At 43.7% G+C, this 20,429-nt stretch overlaps 1 pseudogene; it reads right to left on the bottom strand.

Annotated features, from left to right (window-relative positions):
* Positions 1–223: 223 nt before the first annotated feature.
* LOC138780349 (dynamin-like GTPase OPA1, mitochondrial) overlaps positions 224–20,429 on the bottom strand; it is a 70,173-nt pseudogene continuing 49,967 nt past the window's right edge.

Below are 20,429 nucleotides of genomic sequence, written 5' to 3' on the forward strand. Positions count from 1 at the left end.
AAAATTGGTCGGGGTCTGAGTGTCACATAACACAAAGCCAGAAGAGAATGTGCTGAGCACAAACTTCTCCCGACTTGTTCTCCTCTCAGGCCCCGACCGATCAAAACATTTGATATGTCTCTATGACATTTTAAAAGTTGTTCCAATGACAGTGGGCATTTAATATTAGTCAACAGTGCAGTACGGGAGGTGAAAAGTTATATGAACAAAATTATAAACTTACTAAGATCTTCAGCTAGTTGGACCCTCTTTCCTGTTAGCAGGTTAACCTTTTTTTCATTGTCTTCGGCAAAATCTTCCAAGACCTCTTTTACATTCTTCTCTAAACGTCTTACTGTTTGAAAAAGATGAGACTGCTCAGTAACAGTAGTAACATAAGAAAAAGTCAGCTGGTGACCATATAATACACTCTGGTATTTAGCTATACTAATTTTACAACCTCTTTAATAGACAATAGTATCATCATTGGGACATAATCTACAGTCTTAGGCCACATGCACAGGTCTGGTACATTTAAATGGACCCATGGGGTTCTACTCGGCATGGACACCCTTCAAGTTTTTTCCCAAAGGGTGTCAGTGCTAGAAAATAGGTCAGGAAACTATAGATCCTGCCATATCTGAAAACTTTTGGGAATTATAGCCCTGCTAGTCAGTACAAGCGTCAGCACCTGGGAAAGTACGGCCGATTGCTGGGCCAAGCCCTTTAACTGAATGCGCTCTTCATCAGGTTGAATAACACGCATGCATACAGACACACACACACATAATTAAAGTCAAATGACGGAGAGCAAAACTTCAGCCTTTATTTCTTTCATCGCATTCCCAGTGAGAAGGTCTTAAATTGCTGCTACAGGTACATCTCCAATAACCTCACATGATGTCACATAGTTTTATAGAATATTCCAAGCTATAAAAATGCACAGTTAATCTGCTGTATAAAAACTACTGAAAGGAAATTTAATATAGTGAAATATAAATGATTTGTTTTTTTAAATTGTGTCACGTACAAAACAGATACAACTTCTTAACCATAGTTTGTTAATATGGACTCCAAGGATGGATAAAATTAGTTGATCATACAGTATATTTGTCAGAAATACTAGACAAAATAGCACAGCATTATTTTGTCAAGTAAAATACCAGACCAGGGATCCAGGAATGCTGGTATTTTAGATTTCCTTTTCCTATGACGAAATAGAAAACCAGAAATATAATGCATAGATGTGAACCTAACTTTACTTCTTCTAGGTCTTCCAATTTAAAGGAACCAACAGTTATAAGGCAGGTAATGTCTCAATAACATCTGAGTGTGTTTTGCCTTTAATAAATTACATAACATGAATCAAAATTGATGCGACCATCACATGTCACATCACTGCCATGTCATCATATCAGAAAAGATTTAACTTCATATTCATATGTGATTTTTTAAGGCATACCTTCTGTATTTGTTAGCTGTTGTCTCAAAGTGTTTGCTGTAATTCCCAACATCCGTTGTATTCTCCAGAATAAGACAACATCATTGCACTCCAACTAGAATATTGAGAGACACTGCTAAGAGAAGCGGTTTCCACCACAAGCCCAATAATACATATCATATGCATACTATGTATTCCGTCTATGTTACAGTGCAAAGAGGTTTCGTCATATAAGACTTGTAATGGAACTTTGGAGCCATCTATGTTTAGGGAAAGGCTAGCACACAAAGAAAATATACGGTTAACCTTTTAATGAATATTTTTTTTACAGCTTTAAAGGGGTTACTCCCATCCCTACAGTTATGGTAGAAGCCCCAGTTATCAGGAAAAGTTGGGTTATTATAATATTATTTTCTTCCCATTACAGCTTTTCTGTGTTAGTTCAACTCCTGGTTTTGGTAAAACTACTGACCAACAGTAAATGTGTCTGAACCTGGCGGCTTGCGTATTGTGTAGTCCATATAAGTTAGTGCTGCTTTCAATGTACAGTTGCCTGGTAAAGTTCAGGATACAGTCTCCTAGGACTGTATTCATCTTTTCCAGGCACTCAGGCACTTTGAAAGCAACACTTATTTATACTAACTACAGCAATTAATGTGCAAGCCGTCAGGTTTGGGTAAGCTTGCATTTATTGAAGGTTCGCTTAACACTAAGTCCGCATTCACGGATTCCGTGTTTTACACAGAACACAGACGTGGAATGCCTGTAATGTTGAGTCCCCTCCTGCACGGGAAGCATCTCTGATAGGATTCTGGGAGTGGGGGAACTGTATGAATATGCGCTGCTGCCGCAACCACACTCAGTTACAGACATTCTGCGCCCGTGTTCCGTGTGAATGTGGCCTAATACTGACCAAACTAAAGCACGTACTGTAAGATTTAAATTACTGTATTTAGACATAGCCTTAGGCTGTCAATTCTTGAAACATGTTATAGCGGGACAGACAGGACAATTATAAAAGGAAACCTTATTTCATTTGTCAACACTGTAGTCAGTACTGAGTGCGGTGCTTATCTCAAGTCAACGACATTCATGTATACCACACTACGTTACAGGGTTAAAAATTTTAAAGCATACTTGTCATTAGAAAAACTTTTGACATTTCAGAGAGACGCGTTAAAAGTTTTGATCAGCTGAAGATAAACTTAGTCACATGTATACATGTCGGGGCTAATCAGGATGAGCACTTTTAAAGACATACAGCACATGTTAAGGATCTGACTAAAAGGTACCCACAATCATGACAATGCGGTGACTATTCCACTACTGTTCAGACATGGTGCACAAAAGAGTATGTCACAGTATGCGGGTTTCTAGGCATATGCCAAAATCTAACAAAGCAGAGAAAACATTCAATGCTCAACCCTCATTTTAATTACATTAAAAGTTGAAAAGCAAAAAATCTTACCTCAGAGTCTACAAAGTGCCGCTGATAGTAATAGAAACCTCTCCTACACAGATTACAGTGACCAAGAGCAGTTTTCAGAAAATGTCTTCTATATACCTGGTGCCATGTGTCTTTGATCTGGGAAAAACATACACAACATACCCATGACAGGTTGAGTATTTCTAAGCCATCAGAAAGTGATCACAGAACATTTTCTGCAATACTACAGCTGAATATAGTGAGACTGATGTTCTAGTTTCAGAGGAGGATGTTATTTATTCCTGTGTGTGACTTGGTAATTGCCTCAAGCATAACTACAGTCTGATTTAACCCCTTAAGGACAGAGCCAATTTCGATTTTTGTGTTTTCGGTTTTTCCTCCTTGTGCTTAAAAGGCCATAGCACTTGCATTTTTCCACCTAAAGACCCACATGAGCCCTTGTTTTTTGCGTCTAATTACTAATTGTACTTTGCAATGACAGGCTGGATTTTTGCATAAAGTACACTGCGAAACCAGAAAAAAATTCAAAGTGTGGTGAAATTGAAAAAAAAAAACGCATTTTGTTTATTTGGGGGAAATGTGTTTTTACGCCATTCGCCCTGGGGTAAAACTGACTTGTTATATATGTTCCTCAAGTCGTTACGATTAAAACGATATATAACATGTATAACTTATATTGTATCTGATGGCCGGTAAAAAATTTAAACCATTGTCAACAAATATACGTCACTTAAAACCGCTCCATTCCCAGGCTTATAGCGCTTTTATCATTTGGTCTATGGGGCTGTGTGAGGTGTCATTTTTTGCGCCATGACATGTTCTTTCTATCGGTACCTTGATTGCGCATATACGACTTTTTGATCGCTTTTTATTACAATTTTTCTGGATTTGATGCGACCAAAAATGCGCAATTTTGCACTTTGGGATTTTTTTGCGCTGACGCCGTTTACCGTGCGAGATCAGGAATGTGATTATTAATAGTTGGGCGATTACGCACGCGGCGATAGCAAACATGTTTATTTATTTATTTACTTTTATTTATAACCTGGGAAAAGGGGGGTGATTCAGACTTTTATTAGGGGAGGTGGCTTTTTACTAATAATGACACTTTTTTTTTTTTACTTTTACACTTATACTAGAAGCCCCCCTGGGGGACTTCTAGTATAAGTGCTTTGATCTCTCATTGAGATCTCTGCAGCATAGATATGCTGCAGAGATCAATGAGAAAGGCACTCGTTTACTTCCGGCTGCTGCAGCCGGAAGTAAACGAGTGCCGAGTCGGGGAAGGCGCCATCTTGGAGCGGTCCCCGGCCGGCTTCAGTACGGAGATCGCTCCTCCGGGATAACATCCCGGAGGAGCGATCTCCCCACTAGACACCAGGGATGACGCTGAGTCGGTAATCGGATGCAGCTGTCATGTTTGACAGCTGCATCTTATTACTGTATTAGCGGGCACGGCGATCGGACCGTGCCCGCTAATACCAGCGGTCCCGGACTACAAGTGGCACCCGGGACCGCCGCGGTTCAGAGCGGGGTCGCCGCGCGGCCCCGCTCTGAACTCCCTTACCGGCATCAGGGCGTAAATTTACGCCCGATGTCGTTAAGGGGTTAAGGGATTTGTTTAGCATCTTGAATGTTTGATACCAAAAATCTGATTCTGATAGGGCCTGTGAAACATCTCTTTGGCCATTTTATGTCATGCCTGATGTCACTGTAAGTAACTGGTAAGTTATGTCTTATTAACCCTAGAACCTTGAATGTTTATATGATTACATCAGTAAATATAAAAATAATAACTTTTTGTTTTTTTATCTACTTATCTGGTGCTCACCAAAACTGGATCCACTTCTACTGCCCGGGCTTCTAGATTCTTCCTCACAGTAGTGACTTCATCACTGGCTAGATATGCAGGATGGCTCTTCATTGATTTTCAGCATTTTCTCAAGCTCATTTTTTCGTTTCATTCGTATATTCTTTAACAGGGAACATAAAAAAATAATAGTCTAGAGATAGCAATTGTTTTAAAACTTTCTATTTTCAAAAGACTTTTACCTGTTCTGGAGTCCGAAGAAGTCCATGAAAACCATCTCTCTTTTCCAGTCTGGTCCCACCATATAATGAATGACAGATTCAGCTGCAGAGGAAAGACTTAGTCTCTTAAAAGGTGTTGGCTGGCACAGAAACTTTCTTGTCCCAGACTGCCACCCCTGCCATGTTGATAGCGCCCACCAATTTTCTATATTTTTTCTATTTCTACTTTCCTTCATGTACAGCCACTTTAAAACCTAGCAACTAAGCAACTTATTTGCCCAAGGAAGGGGAAAGTTAATTTGGCCCCATCAAAGGTTAAACAAACACCAACTGCACAGAAGAATACTACATTTATAGAAATACAGGTTCGAAAACTTACTATCTTTCAGACGACTTTGCAAAGTATCCTCCATGAAATGGAATCGCTGCGTCCCACTGTTGTTTGTCAGAGATTGAACGGGTTTCTTTCTAGTGCATTGTGCTGGATAACTCTCTAATTTGAAACAATGTAATATAGTTTTTATAAGCAATACACAAAAATACAAAGCCAATGTATACCACTATTACTTTTATTAAGGGGTTTCCCAGGACTTTTAATTTATGGCCTACCAGTAATAACCATTCGTATATGATCGGATGGTAGTCTAATTCCCCGAACACCAGCTAGGCTCTTTACTTCTAAACAAAGTTCTATATACTGAGTAGCATGAGAGTAGTATTGCCGTCCCAAAAGCAGCAAAACTGGTTAGAGGCACTACTGAATGTACAGAGTTGCAGCGCCATCCGTGCAAGACAAGTTTGCGTCCAAAGAAGCAGGTAGTGCAATGAGTGTATAAAGAAAAGGAGGATTTGGAATACCCTTTTAATTGAATTAAATATGTGATTGTCTAAAGTAAAACAAATGAAGGCATAATACCAAACTATCTTCAGCTTGCTCATTCCATTTATGTCTCTTGATGCTCTCTTCTTTCACTGACTCTTTTAACTTGTCAAATATGTCATCATGTTCTTTGCCTTTCTGTTCAGTCATAAAGCGAGAGAATTCTTCCTGAAGGGTTTCCCACGCCACCTAAGAATAGTAAGATAACACTAATGAAGGCAAAATACAATCTCAGTGTTCAGTTTTCTGCATATCCCATTCCATAAGAACAGCAGTACTACTGCTTACTATTATATAGAAATTCCTGGAAAAACATCCATAGAAAGAGGAACATTACATTAATCTACCTCCACTGCTTTATTGGGCAGCTGCTTGTCAGTCCACTGCTTAAGCTTGATGTCTACAGTAGTATTAAAGGTTCCTGAGTTCATGGTCTGTGCTGCTGGAAGATAGATGTTCTCAATCACATGTGTTGACACTCTTTCCCATAATGTCTTCTGAAGGATCTCTTCCCTAATGGAAATAATATATTAATATGGAAAGTTATATTCTACCTAGTAATCCATGTTTGAACAGTTGCCTACACAACCACACGTCACTACACAAACTTTAACTTTCTATTGGACAACTCTGAATATAATTAAAAAAATTTCTCATACAAGCTCCAAATGTACATTTGCATAGTTACATAGTTTATAACATTGAAAAAGGAAAACATTCATCAAGTTCAACCCAAAACTTCTACTCTCTTGTATGCATTCGTCCCATAAAAGCCAGACTTAAAGGAGTACTCCCGACATTTATGTTTTATAATATATGTTCCTGCCACTACTTTTGAGGACCGACCTGTCTTGGCAGTGACAGCCCATTCAGCCAATTACTGGCCGTGGCGCTGTACGGCTTTAGTCAGCGATTAGCTGGAGTGGGCTATCAGTGCCAAGTCAAGTCCATCTCAGAATAAGTGCCTGGAGCATTTAGCAGGGAAACCGAAGACGTGACAGGAGGACCCCTGGGAGAGCTATGGTTAGGTCAGAATAAGATGTTTTATTATTTTCTATGCAAGAGCAGCAATATGTGAAAAAACATAAAATAACTGGAGTACCCCTTTATGGGGGGTTTCCAAGTAAAACTGATTTATAGTCTATTTTCAGGACAGGTAATCAATAGTTAATGAATAGTAGTGGGGTGCTGACATCTGTAACCCCTGCCAATAATGGGATTTTGTTTATAAATGTTCATTGGGGGACACAGACACAGTGGATATAGGCTGGTGCCCCTTGGAGGCAACAATATGCAAAGAAAAAAGTGCTGGCCCCTCCCACCAGGCTTTACCCGGTCTGCAGGCACTGAGCTAATCAGTTGTAAGCAAGCAATAGGAGCAGCCAGGAGAAGCCAAAAGAAGGTACGCAATAAATCTAGAAACCGAATTAGTTATGGTTCATAACTGAGAAAGAAGGATTCAGCAGAAACTATAAATGCCAAAGGCTCAGAAAAAAAGATAACTGGGAGGGTGCTTTATCCCTCAAGGAACTTCGACAAGAAAAGGATTTTACGGTATTTACTAAATCCTATTTTCTTACTCGTATCATTGGGGGACACAGACACAGTGGGATATCCTAAAGCAGTCCCCAAGGGTAGGAACAAAAAAGACATACAGTAGCACAACCAACCAACTAACATGGTGATGAGGAAGCCATTACTGATGGAAATCCTGCACCTTACTACCAGGCATGAGAGAAGATCAGAAAGCAGTAGTGGACCAATACCACATTGGCCATGGTGTTGAGATCTAGCAGTCCAGGACAGACGGACATCCTAATAAAGGAATGGTAGCCTCGAATGCACACAAGCTGGGCAAAGAAGACTATGCCTAAAGCTAGACGTTGTAGGAAATGCTCCCTCAGAAGGGAAGTATGAACTGGACAAAGAACAGAAATTAAATGAGGGCAGGGTAAGGCAAACACCTGTCCAACCATGTAAAATAAAACAAAGTATCCTTGAGGAAGGGCTCAGTTGATAAGTATGATGCACTGCTTCCAAACGTTTCCAAACTGCTGCTTCCCAAACTTTTTCTACTGGAGCCTCACCCAACAGACCAAGGCAATGCCTGGGCCTCACCAGACTGACCAAGAGGATGCCTAGGTCTCAGTATCTGTCGTGAAAGTCCATTTAAAAGCTGAAAATACTGCTTACACCCGTCTCCCAAGCTCTATATACTAATAAATTAAGTACAAAATAAATTAATAATGTTGCTAAAATGGAGATTTCTGCAAACAGCAAAAGGACTGAGCAGATCATAGTTACTTTGTGAAAACTGGCTCCTCAGCTGGGCCTCACCAACAACTAGGGGGCGCCTCACTGGTGAGGCCCGCCTCACAGTTTGAGAAGCACTGCACTAGAGCATAGTTTTATCCAAAGGGCATGGAGTCTGGGCTCAGTAGGGCAGAGAAAACCCCAGAATAGTAGATAAGCATAACTGAGAGCACAAAAGATGGAGACAGGATAGTAACTACTCCTAGCCAGAAAATATCTGACCGGATGAACTACACCTGACCGACGGACAGCACCCCTGTAGAACAAGGTTTGCCAGGGCTTAAGAGAAGCCCTGACAGAGTACATTGAGAGACAGGGCCTGATGTTGTCTACAGTAGGAGAGACAGGCAATACCACGCATCATGTATCCTGTGAAAAGAGAAGAGCCTGAAATAGAGGTTCCACTCTAGACACACACTTTGAAGAAAGACAAAGATTGTGACCCCCCCTAGCAAAGCAGGGCCAAATAGGGGCCGACATATATGTTTGGGAAGGTAAAGCTAAAAAGCTAATAAAAGCTAGGATTCCAGACAACATTGTCCTGGTACTGAGAGGAAAGAAAGTTGAATTGAAGTGAGTCAGAAGCTCGGTGGAAGCACTACAGATACGCCTGACAGCATGGGCCAAAACGACCACCGGGCCAGGTGGACAAAATGGAGAATGTCCATCTGGAAGTTTGACAATACAAGGAGTCTGCCATGAAACAGTACCCAAATGTGAACTGGATACATATGGTTTAATTCCAAGATAATGAGCAAACCAGATCCACCTGGATGACCTTTTGAGGGCAAGGGACAGTATACAATTTACATTAAAGAAGAAGTGACTTTCCCTGAAAAATGTCTGTATGTTCCCGTCACGACAGGTTTTGATTCGTGCAGGGACCTGGAGGCGGATAGCTTCCAAGGGAAAAGGCCAACAGGGGCTGAGATTCAGGACAGCACTGTGACTGAGGAGCAACCAGTAGAGTCCCACTTTCAGACACCTTTGAGTGCAAACATGTAATGCCACAGATTTGTAAGGCATAGGAAATAACCACACAACAAGATATCTGTCTGCCAGCAATGAGAGGTAGAACAGAACTTGAGCAAAGAGACTGTACTCACGACTGTACTCAGTACCTGTGGAAGCGGGCAGCAAGGTTAATTGTACACTATGACATTCTACCTAGAGAGTAGGGGAACAGGGGTAGGAATGGTTAGAGTAGGATGAAGACAGCATTCAAAGTATTACAAGTAATACAAGTATTCCAACTATGGAAGGGAATAATGTGAATATTGTTGTGGCCTTGGCAGGGAAAGGGTGTAATGGAGGAGAGAACCTCTGTAAAACAAAAGTATATAGCCTACAGCTGCTGTGTAGCACATCAGCAAAACATGTATCCGAGGAGGGAACCTGTATTGTAGCAATACCTCTTGGAAGGATGTTTTGTGGTTGGTGGCATGGCCACAGTAGCTGCCAACAAATAGCATTAAGGTGACTGCTGAGTTAAACATAACATGCACTACCTAAAGGGGCAAGTGGATACTTACGCAATCAAGGTACTCCACCTATAAAAGGAGGAAGAGTGACTTCTGCGTAGCCATAGTAGACCGGGAGATAAATCTGTAAAACTATAATTCAACTTATAGGAAGGAAGGAAATGACTGCCAACAAGCGATCATAAGAACCAGACTGGTACACCTTTATCCTATAATTACTCCACTTGTTATGTGACATATGACATAGTAGTAGGTGGTGCTACAGCATCGTCAGAAGGGATATTCCTGCCATCCAAATACTTTCCTCACCCCTGGGGAGGTAATAATATGACCGATGACGAAGCAATAAATGGTCTCATTTCCAAAGACTAAAAAAAACAACTGAACAATGATTACTTCAGCTGTGGAAAGAGGTAATATGGATGCTAATGTAGTGATATCAAGCATCGCATGACAGGCTAGAAGGTACCGCTGTAATATGAATACTGTACCTTGAACACCTGCAGAAGTAATATAACCACTTGTGCAGGGAACCAGTGCCATGCGATAAGCATACGATAAGTCATGCCATATGACAAGCAGGATAGTACTACTACTAATAATAATAATGTTTATTTATATAGTGCCAACAAATTCCACATTCCTTTACAATTCAGAAGAAAGATCATGTTACCTGTGGAAAGCAGTAGTGTAACCACTGATTTAGCAATAGTCATGCAACTGACAGGTAGGATGGTACTGCTATAGCAGGATTGCATCCCCTGTGGAAGGCTGTAATATGATTACTGGTGTAGCGATAGTGTTGCCACATGGCAGGCAGGCAGGATGGTACCACTGTAGCATGATTACATACTGGTGAAAAGGAGTAATATGACAGACAATGTAGTGTGAGTCCCTGCTATACACCAGGCATCACAGCATCGCTGTGATACAGGTACGTCACCTGTAGAAGGGAGTAATATGACTCCTGATCTAGCAATTTTCAGTACTATACGTCAAGTAGGTGAAATGGAGTAATATGACTGCTGACGTAGTGATAGTCAGTGCCATGTGACTGCCGATGTAGCGACAGTCAGTCCCATATGCCACATAGGATGGTATTGCTGTGGCACAATTACATCACCTGTGGAAGGAAATAATGTGCCTGCTGATGTAGTAAAAGTCAGTGCTATATGGTTCGAAAATTTCTAATGGAGGAGAGGGGGTACCGCGGTATAGCAACCCCCTAAGGAGAGGGTGATGGGACTGCCGTCAAGAGTTGAGTTGGTGAAGGGTGGCCCTTTAACACAAACATTCTTTATCTGTGCATCCAGCCCCAGTCCTGAGTTAAGGAGACGTTGGGAGAAGGTCACTCCCTATAGTATTATTTACTAGTAAAGCGCTCCTAATTCCAGGGCGCTAGCAGAAGGCTTAAAACTCTAGAAAAGAATTGCTGGGAATACAGAGGGATTTTCCACTGTAAATACAAGGCCATAAAAGCAAGGGAGCTGTAGTCAGTGTTTTTAGACACTAGGGGTGCTTATGCCCTGCACAATTTGGAACAGAGAAAAGTAGAGCCAGTGTGCTTACATGAACAGTAGGGGGGCGCATCCGCTGCTCAAAACAGGCTGTCAAATTTCACAGCCTGCGCGGCAAAAGGAGAGTGAAGAGCAACAATGACAGGCAGCGAAAAAATGTGCACTGCCTAATCATTGGCGCCGAGAACATGGCCACGCCCCAAGCCGGATTTAAAGTTATGGATGCGGCGGGGGCAGGAGCCGCGGCCACAAGGGAGGCATCAGGGGCACATGGAGCAGAGAGAACGGGCTGGAGGCGCCTCTCCAGCCCAGCTAGCACAGGGTATGTGCCCTGTTGTCAGCCACGATACGCAGCAGGGGGAGATGCCGAACAGAAATCTTCTGCTATATCCCTCCTGCAGTGGAGACGGAGGAGGATGCCTGCTCCACCAGGAAGTAAGCAGCAATCTGCTACCAGAATGTGCCGAGCGCACCCCGTATTCCACCCCCACAAACAGGAAGATCCCATGAGGGGAATGACCAGGAGCTGAAGGTGGTCACTCCCCATACGATTAAAACTGGGGGGTGACTGTGGGGAAGGGGGCTCGGCAGAAAGACTGCATGGGGAGGGGCTCTCCCTAAACTCCAGTCCAGGAAGGGGGAACTGGCAGGAGACATGTAGGGGCCAGAAAGAAAGGGAAAAGAGAATGTTTTTTTTTGTTTTTTTTTTTGGGGGGGGAGGGGATTTGTTTACTCATCTAGTCCCGATATACTCATCCTCTTGCTCCTCTTCCCTTCAGCTCCCCGTTAAGATCAGCAGGGTCACCCCTTCAGCTTGCCACTGTCATAGGGGTGGGGTCTGCTGGTATGGGGGGAGCACTTGACAGCAGTCTGGGTGACCCTTGGGCTGATGGGATGCAGAGAAGTGGCCAGCACTCTTGTAGCCGCTTGCCTTCTTGGAGCTAGTCAATTGTCACAGCACTGCTGTTTACCCTGCTTAGTAAAGGGAGAACGGGAGAACATGAGACCGAGGTCTATGTTGTCTCACCTAAAAGGGAGAGGTGAAAAAATAAATAAAAAATAAAATAAAAAAGAAGAGCAAAAACATGCAGAAAATAGGATTTTGTGAGTACTCACCATAAAATCTTTTTCTCGTCGATGTTCATTGGGAGACACAGACACAGTGGGTAGTGGGTATAGGCTGGTGCCACTAGGAGGTGACACTAAACAAAGAAAAAAGTGTTGACCCCTCCCACCAGACTATACCCCGCCTGCAGGCACTGAGCTAATCAGTTTGTACACAAGCAGTAGGAGCAGCCAGGAGAAGCCAACACAAGGTACATAATTAATCTAGAAACAGAACTGCTGATGGACCCTAACTAGAGAGGAAGAAAACCATCCAGCAGAACCATGAAACACCGAAGGCCCAGGAAAAAAGATACAGGGCGGGAGCTGTGTTCTCCAATGAACATCGACGAGAAAAGGATTTTACGGCGAGTACTCACAAAATCGTATTTTCTCACTCGTGTCATTGGGGGACACAGACACAGTGGGACGTCCTAAAGCAGTCCCCAAGGGTGGGAACAAAAAGACATCACACAACTAACCGGTTAACATACTGCAACCTGCAGAGAATAGTGATCAGGAATCCATTACTGAGGGAAAGACTGCACCTTACAACCAGATTAAAAGGTGCAGAGATCAGGAAATGGTTGGAAGCACCCAGGAAGTAGGGGGACCCATGATGTATTCGCCACTGGGGTGAGCTCCAGCTCTCCAAGATGACAAGCTGGCCAGACAGGTTCTGAGGAAGGAATGGTAGTCATGAATGCACATCAAGTGAGTAGAGAAGGTATGACCACGGTCAGATGATGAAGAGAACGTTCCCGGGAAGGATGCAAATAGACATAGGACAACCGCCTGACCCCGACAGACCTAGTCTTCTGGGGCAGTAGGGAACATGGCAGGATGAAAATCGGAGCAGGAGCAGGAGGAAGCCAGCAGGAGTGCTTGTAAACATTGTGTCAACGTACCCAGAGACAAAAAAGAAGGAAACGATTACAGGGAGAGTGAGAGGGGACTGGTAGAAAACTAGGGAACAACCAAGGGTCAAAGCAATGACCAGTGGACAAACCAGATGGTAACAAACATGTCCAAGGCCAATCAATCCAGCTGAGAAGGTTGGTTATCCCAGAGATCAGTACTACTTATTAGTCCAGAGACAAAAGCGCGAACTGGCTATCAACCTGTACAGTCCTGAGTGGGTGATGAAACACCCCTGAGCCTAGGCAGGCAACAGAGGTGGTGCTGCCAGGCAGGGTTATAAGGCAGATATCAGCAATCCCTGGAGAGTCTAGGGAAACAGGAGACTGGACTCAGCTAGACAGCTGAATCACCTGAAAAGCAAATGAGCAGAACTGAAAATACAAACATGGCCAACATGGAGACAGGATGGCAAATACTCTTGTCCATAAAAATTATCTGCTGGGGAAACCAAGGGTGACAGAAGCACCTGGATTGAAAACAGGACTGACCTAGATGACAACATACTGGTATAGGCTTCCCAATGCCACATTTTGGCTCAGGTAGGCCAAAGTCGATATGGATCAGAAAAAAGACCTGACCCACAGACAGCGACTTTATAAAACAAGAATTACCAGGGCGTGTGAGAAGCACCGAAAGGGCAGACAAATTGAGATGCTGGGCTTGATGATGTTTGTAGTGGTGCAAAAAGGCAAAAACACCCCCAACGCCTTCTGTCAGGATAGAAGAACTCGGAGAGGAAGTACCACAGCAGATGTTTACTTCAAAATTATATGCTTCACCTGTAGCAGAACAAGATCAAATAGGGGCTGACACTCGCGTCAGGTTAAAGGAAAACTAGGGCTCCAAACAGTGCCCCAGTATTTGAAGAAAGGATACTAGTATGCAAAGAGGCGGATCGAAGTGGGTGAACTCCCAGTGGAAACAACACGGACGCCTGTGGCCACATAAGCCAAAGGGACCAAACAAACAGAAAGGAAATAACTGAGCAATATATGCACAGTCCGGGGACTTGAATCAAAGAGGAGTCGCAAAACAAAGGCATCTGCCCAGAAAGAGTCCCTGAAGAGTGCACTGGATGCACCTGGGTCAGGAATCCCCCAAAATGGAATGGGGTGATCAGTTGCACTGCAAGCCGGCTGAGGCTTCCACTTGGGTGCAGGAAAGCAAAAATCAGTCTACAAGACACCTTTAAAGAGAACAGTCCCCTGTAAGATGAAGGCTGCTTCGGACAGGGTGCAATTGTGGGAGGACCAGAGTATAGATGGCCCCATAGGAAAAGGCCAATAACGCCTGAGATACAGGATAGCCTGTGGCTGTGGAAGAACCAGTTGTTGTCCACATCTTAGGTCTGAACCCATAGTGCAGCAGAAAAAGGAGCTGTTCACAAAAGGCAAGCTGCATAAGGCAAAGCCCGGTCCTTGTCAGCTTGCAATGTGACCTATGGTGCACCTGGACAAACCAATGACCTGACATAGAAATGGGGGGGGAAACTAGGTAGGCTGTACAGCATGGCAGAGAACCATCTACCAACCATAGAACCATCTACCAACAATGAAATAGAACACAAAAAGACAGGAAGGCTTGAGGCTTCCGGTTCCAGCGCGGAGGATGTAGGACGCGTGTAGCCAGAGCTCCCGTCAGTACCCCGCCTGTAGCGTTCCTAACCGTCCTCAGGACGACCGCCCGACATCTCACCGGCGCTCCGGTGATACCTGCAGCCAGGATGGATAAGTTCCTCCACAAAAGTGCCCCCAAAACGGCTCCTCCGGCGCATCACACAGAGCCGCGCGGGACCGCATCCAAGATGGCGCCCGGAGCAGAGCCAGGAGACGGAGCTGTAGCCAGCATGGAGATCAGCACACAGCCACAGCCAGAACAAGCTGCAGTGCCACAACAAGCCCCTGTACTGCAGGCAGAGGTAACTCACCAACCCTGCAGCCCCTCACTGTCCAACCCCACATCCTCAGCCTTTGATTATAAGCAGCTTGCTGCAGAGGTGGTCAAGCTCATGGCTCCAGAAATACATAAATCTGTGGAGCACACTATCAGAGATGCCCTGCAGCAGATCCAAAAGGAAGTCACAGATCTTATTATTTGAAGATTTCTCCGTGGAAGTTACCAAAAAGAGGAGGGCATTCAGTGGAGTTTGTTCCTCCCTATACAAGTCCAATAGACGATTCCAATTGCAATATCCAGCGACATTGAAAGTATTCCACAATGATGGCTCCTTCTCAACTTCTACTTCTCCGGAAGCAGCCGCAGAGGCTCTGGCCACGTCACTGGAACCATCTCCGACCCGAGCACGCCAAAGTGCACACAGCCGTACCCGCTCGCACTCGCCAATGGACACTAGGCGCTCATCTTCCTACTCGAGAGACCGCCGCCAAAAGTCCAAAGAGCAAGCGGAAAGGAAAAGGCGCAGGAGGTCATCGGGACGCCGCACCGATAGTGGCAGATCACCTAGCCCGGACTGAACTTCTGGACCCTACTGACATGTAACGTATAATGGTTGCAGTACAGCTTGACTATTCTCCTGGATCTAAGGATACCATGAGGTTATATAAAGTTCTGTTTATTTCTTGAGTACTCCGTTTAGCTTGCGGACAAATCTGGCAGACAAAGACCGCAATTAAGCTTTACTATGTGCCGGACAGCTAAAGGGGAAAGGGTGTGGGTTGCGGGGAGAAGTTAGTGGATACAAGGAGCTGTGCCATGTTTAGAGCCGGGGAGGATGTCCCACTTTATTTTCTTCTCACATTCTTCAGGCCGCGGGGAGCGGCAGTGTGGCTATGTTCATCCGAAAAAAGGGAGTTCAATACCCAATTGTCGGATACGACATGTGTGTTATCGTTCGTATCTGTTACGGGGACTCACTTGTTCTGTTTTCATGTTTTATTTTTTGGTTATACATTGTACTATTGATACTAGCAATGACGCATGCTGTGCAACACCATTCAATGCTGCTATGTAGAAACTGTGCTTCACAAGCTATGTTCCCAGGGAATAATGTTCGACCTGACCGTTGCCTCTATCTCCTCTCTGAAATTGCCACTTGTCTCATGTGTTTCATGACCACAATACTTGTTGGCAATGACTGAGACTATAAAGGTTGTATCATGGAATGTGAAAGGCCTCAACTTTTCAAACAAGCGGGTTAAGATATTACGTCACCTTAAGAAATTCCACCCTGACATAGTGTTATTACAAGAAACCCATCTTCTTGCATCTGATTTTTTTCGGATGCAAAAATTTTGGGTTGGGCAAGTTTTTGGCTCAGCGGCAGTGGAGGGCAAAGCGGGTGTGCTTACTCTCATTCACAAATCTTTCGCATTTTCCCTTTTAAAGCATACCACAGACGTGCAAGGCAGACTTTCACACCTAGAAATAGATCATAATGGAGTGACATATAGTATCTATAATGCCTACGGTCCGAATGGTGAAAATAAAGCATATTTTGATGAGGTAGCAACACACTTACATTCAGATATTGTACCGAGAATAATTTTGGGGGGAGACCTTAACTCCGTACTGGATCCTCTAACTGAAAAGTCCCGCCTTGCCTCCTCCTGTGATTCGCTCACGTGACAAAGTGTTGCCATTATTCTTGGAAACTACCACATTACAAGATAGTTGGAGGTTTTTACATCCTGACGGTTGTGATTTTACACATTTTGCCCATGCCCATCAATCATGGTCAAGGATTGATTATCTATTACTTAGTCCGCAACTGTCAACCAACCTCATAGAGGCGCATTGAAGATTTAATTATCTCTGATCACGTGTCCATCTCCATCGAATTCCATACAACATCCCCTAAACTGAAGGATTTTGTTTGGAAGTTCCCCACCTTTCTGACAAAAGATGAGTCATTCCAGGAACTTCTCAGGGGTTGGTGGATAGAATTTGAATACCATAATAGCGACCATACTAGCGATCCCACCCTATACTGGGAAGCAGCAAAAGCAGTCATGAGAGGGCGTATAATGGCCCATTGTGCAGCCATAAAGAAGAAGGTCAGGTTGGGATATCTAAAAGCTAGCACAACCCTAAAGGAGGCCTATTCCCAATTTGTGAAATCCCCCACCACGGAGCATAAACACAAATGGCAGGAAGCGAGAACGGCATTTGAGTTATGGATCGAAAAAAGGGAACAAATGTACAGATCACATTTTGAGACCGATCTTTTTAAACAGGGCAACAAAGCTGGCAGACTTCTAGCAAGATTGGCAAAGGGCAAATATGTACCATCTCATATCCCAATCCTTAAAGATCAACAGGGAATGAAAATCACCCAACCGCAGGCGATCAATGAACACCTGCGAAAATTTTATGCTTCATTGTATCATGCTCCCCCGGTAGATAGCTTAAAGGGCTCTGAGTTTTTATGCGGAATGTCCCTACCGACCATTACACCAGAGCAGCGGGAAGCCCTGAACTCTGATGTTTCGGGGGAAGAGGTGGCAGCCGCAATAAAAAAATCTCCATAACGGCAAATCCCCGGGACCAGAGGGGTATCCAGGAGAATTTTATAAATTGTTAGCATCCCACATTGTAACACCAATCACCAGCTATTTTAACACCATCCTACATACTGGAAACATTTCACAAGTGGTCAAATTGGCATACATAAAGGTCATCCCAAAATCGGGCAAAGATCTTACAGACCCAGGATCTTATAGGCCCATATCACTTATCAACTTAAGACCTCAAGCTTATCTCTAAAATCCTGGCTAATCGCCTGGCGGATCTCCTGCCTGACCTCATAGGAGGCCATCAAGTAGGCTTTGTCCGTGATAGAGCGGCAGTCACAAACTTACGCAAGGTTCTCATTGTGCTGGACAGAGTGCAGCACCGACCCCAGTCAGGAGAGCATTCAGCACTTTTCACGTTGGATGCTGAGAAAGCTTTTGACAATGTCAGATGGGACTGGCTGGGGGCGGTGCTTGACAGGTGCTTTCCGAGTTTTTCTATCAGGGTTATATAAGGACCTGACAGCGCAGGTACACACACCGGGAATCCTGTCTGGCCCCTTAGCTCTTGAGAAGGGAACCCGACAGGGATGTCCCTTATCCCCTCTCCTATTTGACTTGGCTATTGAGCCATGGGCCCGGTATTTAGTTGAATCCGATCTTTTTGCCGGAATAAAAATTGGTAATAGCTCGGTAAAAGCCGCTATGTTTGCGGATGACATTCTCCTATTTCTTGTTAGCCCGACAGATTGCCTTGCTAAGATACTGGATTTCCTCCAATGTTTTGGTAGCTTCTCGGGCTACAGGATAAACGCAACTAAAAGTGAAATCCTCCCCTTAGGCCCCTCCCCCCCGAATTGGAAGCATATTTGCAACCAACTTGGCATACGGACTGCCTCTTTCTCTATCACGTATCTAGGCATAAAAATTGGAAGAACTACTGACACGATTTACCCTCTAAACTATGTCCCTATTATTAAAAAAATCACCTCGGAGCTACATCGCTGGCAAAACCTCCCACTCACATTTCTGGGTAGATGCCATTTAATTAAAATGATCAGTTTCCCGAGACTGCTCTATCACTTACAAACACTACCGATTCTATTAAAGCACAAAGATATACAAATTTTGCACAAGGCCTTTTCGATGTTTATATGGCAGGGCAAAAGACCAAGGATATCTCTGCACAAACTGATGTTGGGGAAACTAGAAGGCGGGGTTAATTTCCCTTGTATCAGAGCCTATAACTTAGCCTGCATTTTTAGACACGTTTGGTTTGCATAGTACCTCTTATTTTTCCAATCTTGCATTAGAAAAGGAATTAGCCCGTCCATGGGATCTTCGATGCTTACTACACACTGCATTTGCCAAGCTCGCCTATCGAGGTTAAATGCTCCACGCTGTTACGAGACACTATAATAACCTGGAAGGAAGTTAGAAAGGCACATGGCTTGCCATTTCTACTTTCCAAGTACTTACCTCTGGCCAGACATCCAGAACTCTTCCTAGGTCTACATGCTCTGTGGTTGGCTCATTGGGCTCAATTAGGCCTGAGGGTAATAGGGGACCTCATAAATCCAACGAACCATAAGTGGCTCACTATTGCAGAAATAGAAAGTAAATTCCATATCCCTTCCTCTCATCTTCTATATCTCTATCAATTGCACGCATTCTGCACATCTAGAGTAACAACCTAACCAAAGAATCACCAAACAACACGTTTGATGATCTTATTGGTCCAGGCTCCAGCAAATTGTCGGTTTCCTTTCTTTATTCAGCTCTTAAGAAATATGTCCTTAAATTGGACAACTCGGCCCTTTTTAAACCCTGGAAACACTGGACACAAGATCAGGATATAACAACTGTCATTTTGTCTGGCTGGGCTAGGGTATGGACTTGTAGTTACTCAGCCCGGTTCTGGCAAACTGTTGTGACGTATATCCACACTCATTGGAAAGTCCAGTTGACCCTGACCCCACAAGCTTTATTGTTTCATCAACTACGGCCACCTGAGAGTAAGACGCAAATACCACCGCAGTTAGTTAGTGTAGTGTTATTAGTTGCGTTAAGATGTCTGTTTTACAATTGGCTATCTCCAGCTCCCCCTGACATATCTATGGTAGTGTCGCAGTTGAAGATTTTCTTTGGGGTGGATCGATTAGATGCAGAGTGACACAAGACTAAGTCCACCAAAAAATTCTTTCAGAAATGGAGGACTTTTATAGTTACACACTATGACTCGGCCACTATAGCGGACATTATGCGTCCCTTCCGTTTGACGGACTGGTACTGCAGGGCAGATTTAGCCAATTCCCTGGGAGCACTAAAACTTCCGTAGCTAGCTATTATATACTTGTACCTAACTTTATTAGATGTGTCAGTTATTGTTATCTTAGCCTATCGGATAAATAGGTATCACTGTTGTTATTGGTCATATTTAATTTATTTTTTTTTTTCTCTCTCTGTTGTTTTGTTTTGTTTTACCTCCTTCTTTTCTCATCACGTGCGCTATACATTTTACAACCTCTAATTATCTGTATGATGTTGTTTATCTGCGCATGTGACCATTCCTTTGAAAAAAATCAAATAAAATGTTTTGGAAAAAAAAAAAAAAAGACAGGAAGGCTTTACTCGCGAGTACACTACCTGTGCAAGCGGGTAGCATGGCTGGCTGTTGACATTGGTATCCCGAATAAAGTGGGGAAACAGGGTGCGGGATTGTTTATCACAGGCACCTGATGAAGAAGACAGTGCCACAAGGTGAAACATGTATTTCATCCATAGAAAAAGATAATGTGATTACCACTGTAACCATGTCAGGGAAAAGGTGCGATGGAGGAAGGAAC

The sequence above is a fragment of the Dendropsophus ebraccatus genome, unplaced genomic scaffold (genome assembly GCF_027789765.1).
Source record: "Dendropsophus ebraccatus isolate aDenEbr1 unplaced genomic scaffold, aDenEbr1.pat pat_scaffold_810_ctg1, whole genome shotgun sequence".
Lineage (NCBI taxonomy): Eukaryota > Metazoa > Chordata > Amphibia > Anura > Hylidae > Dendropsophus > Dendropsophus ebraccatus.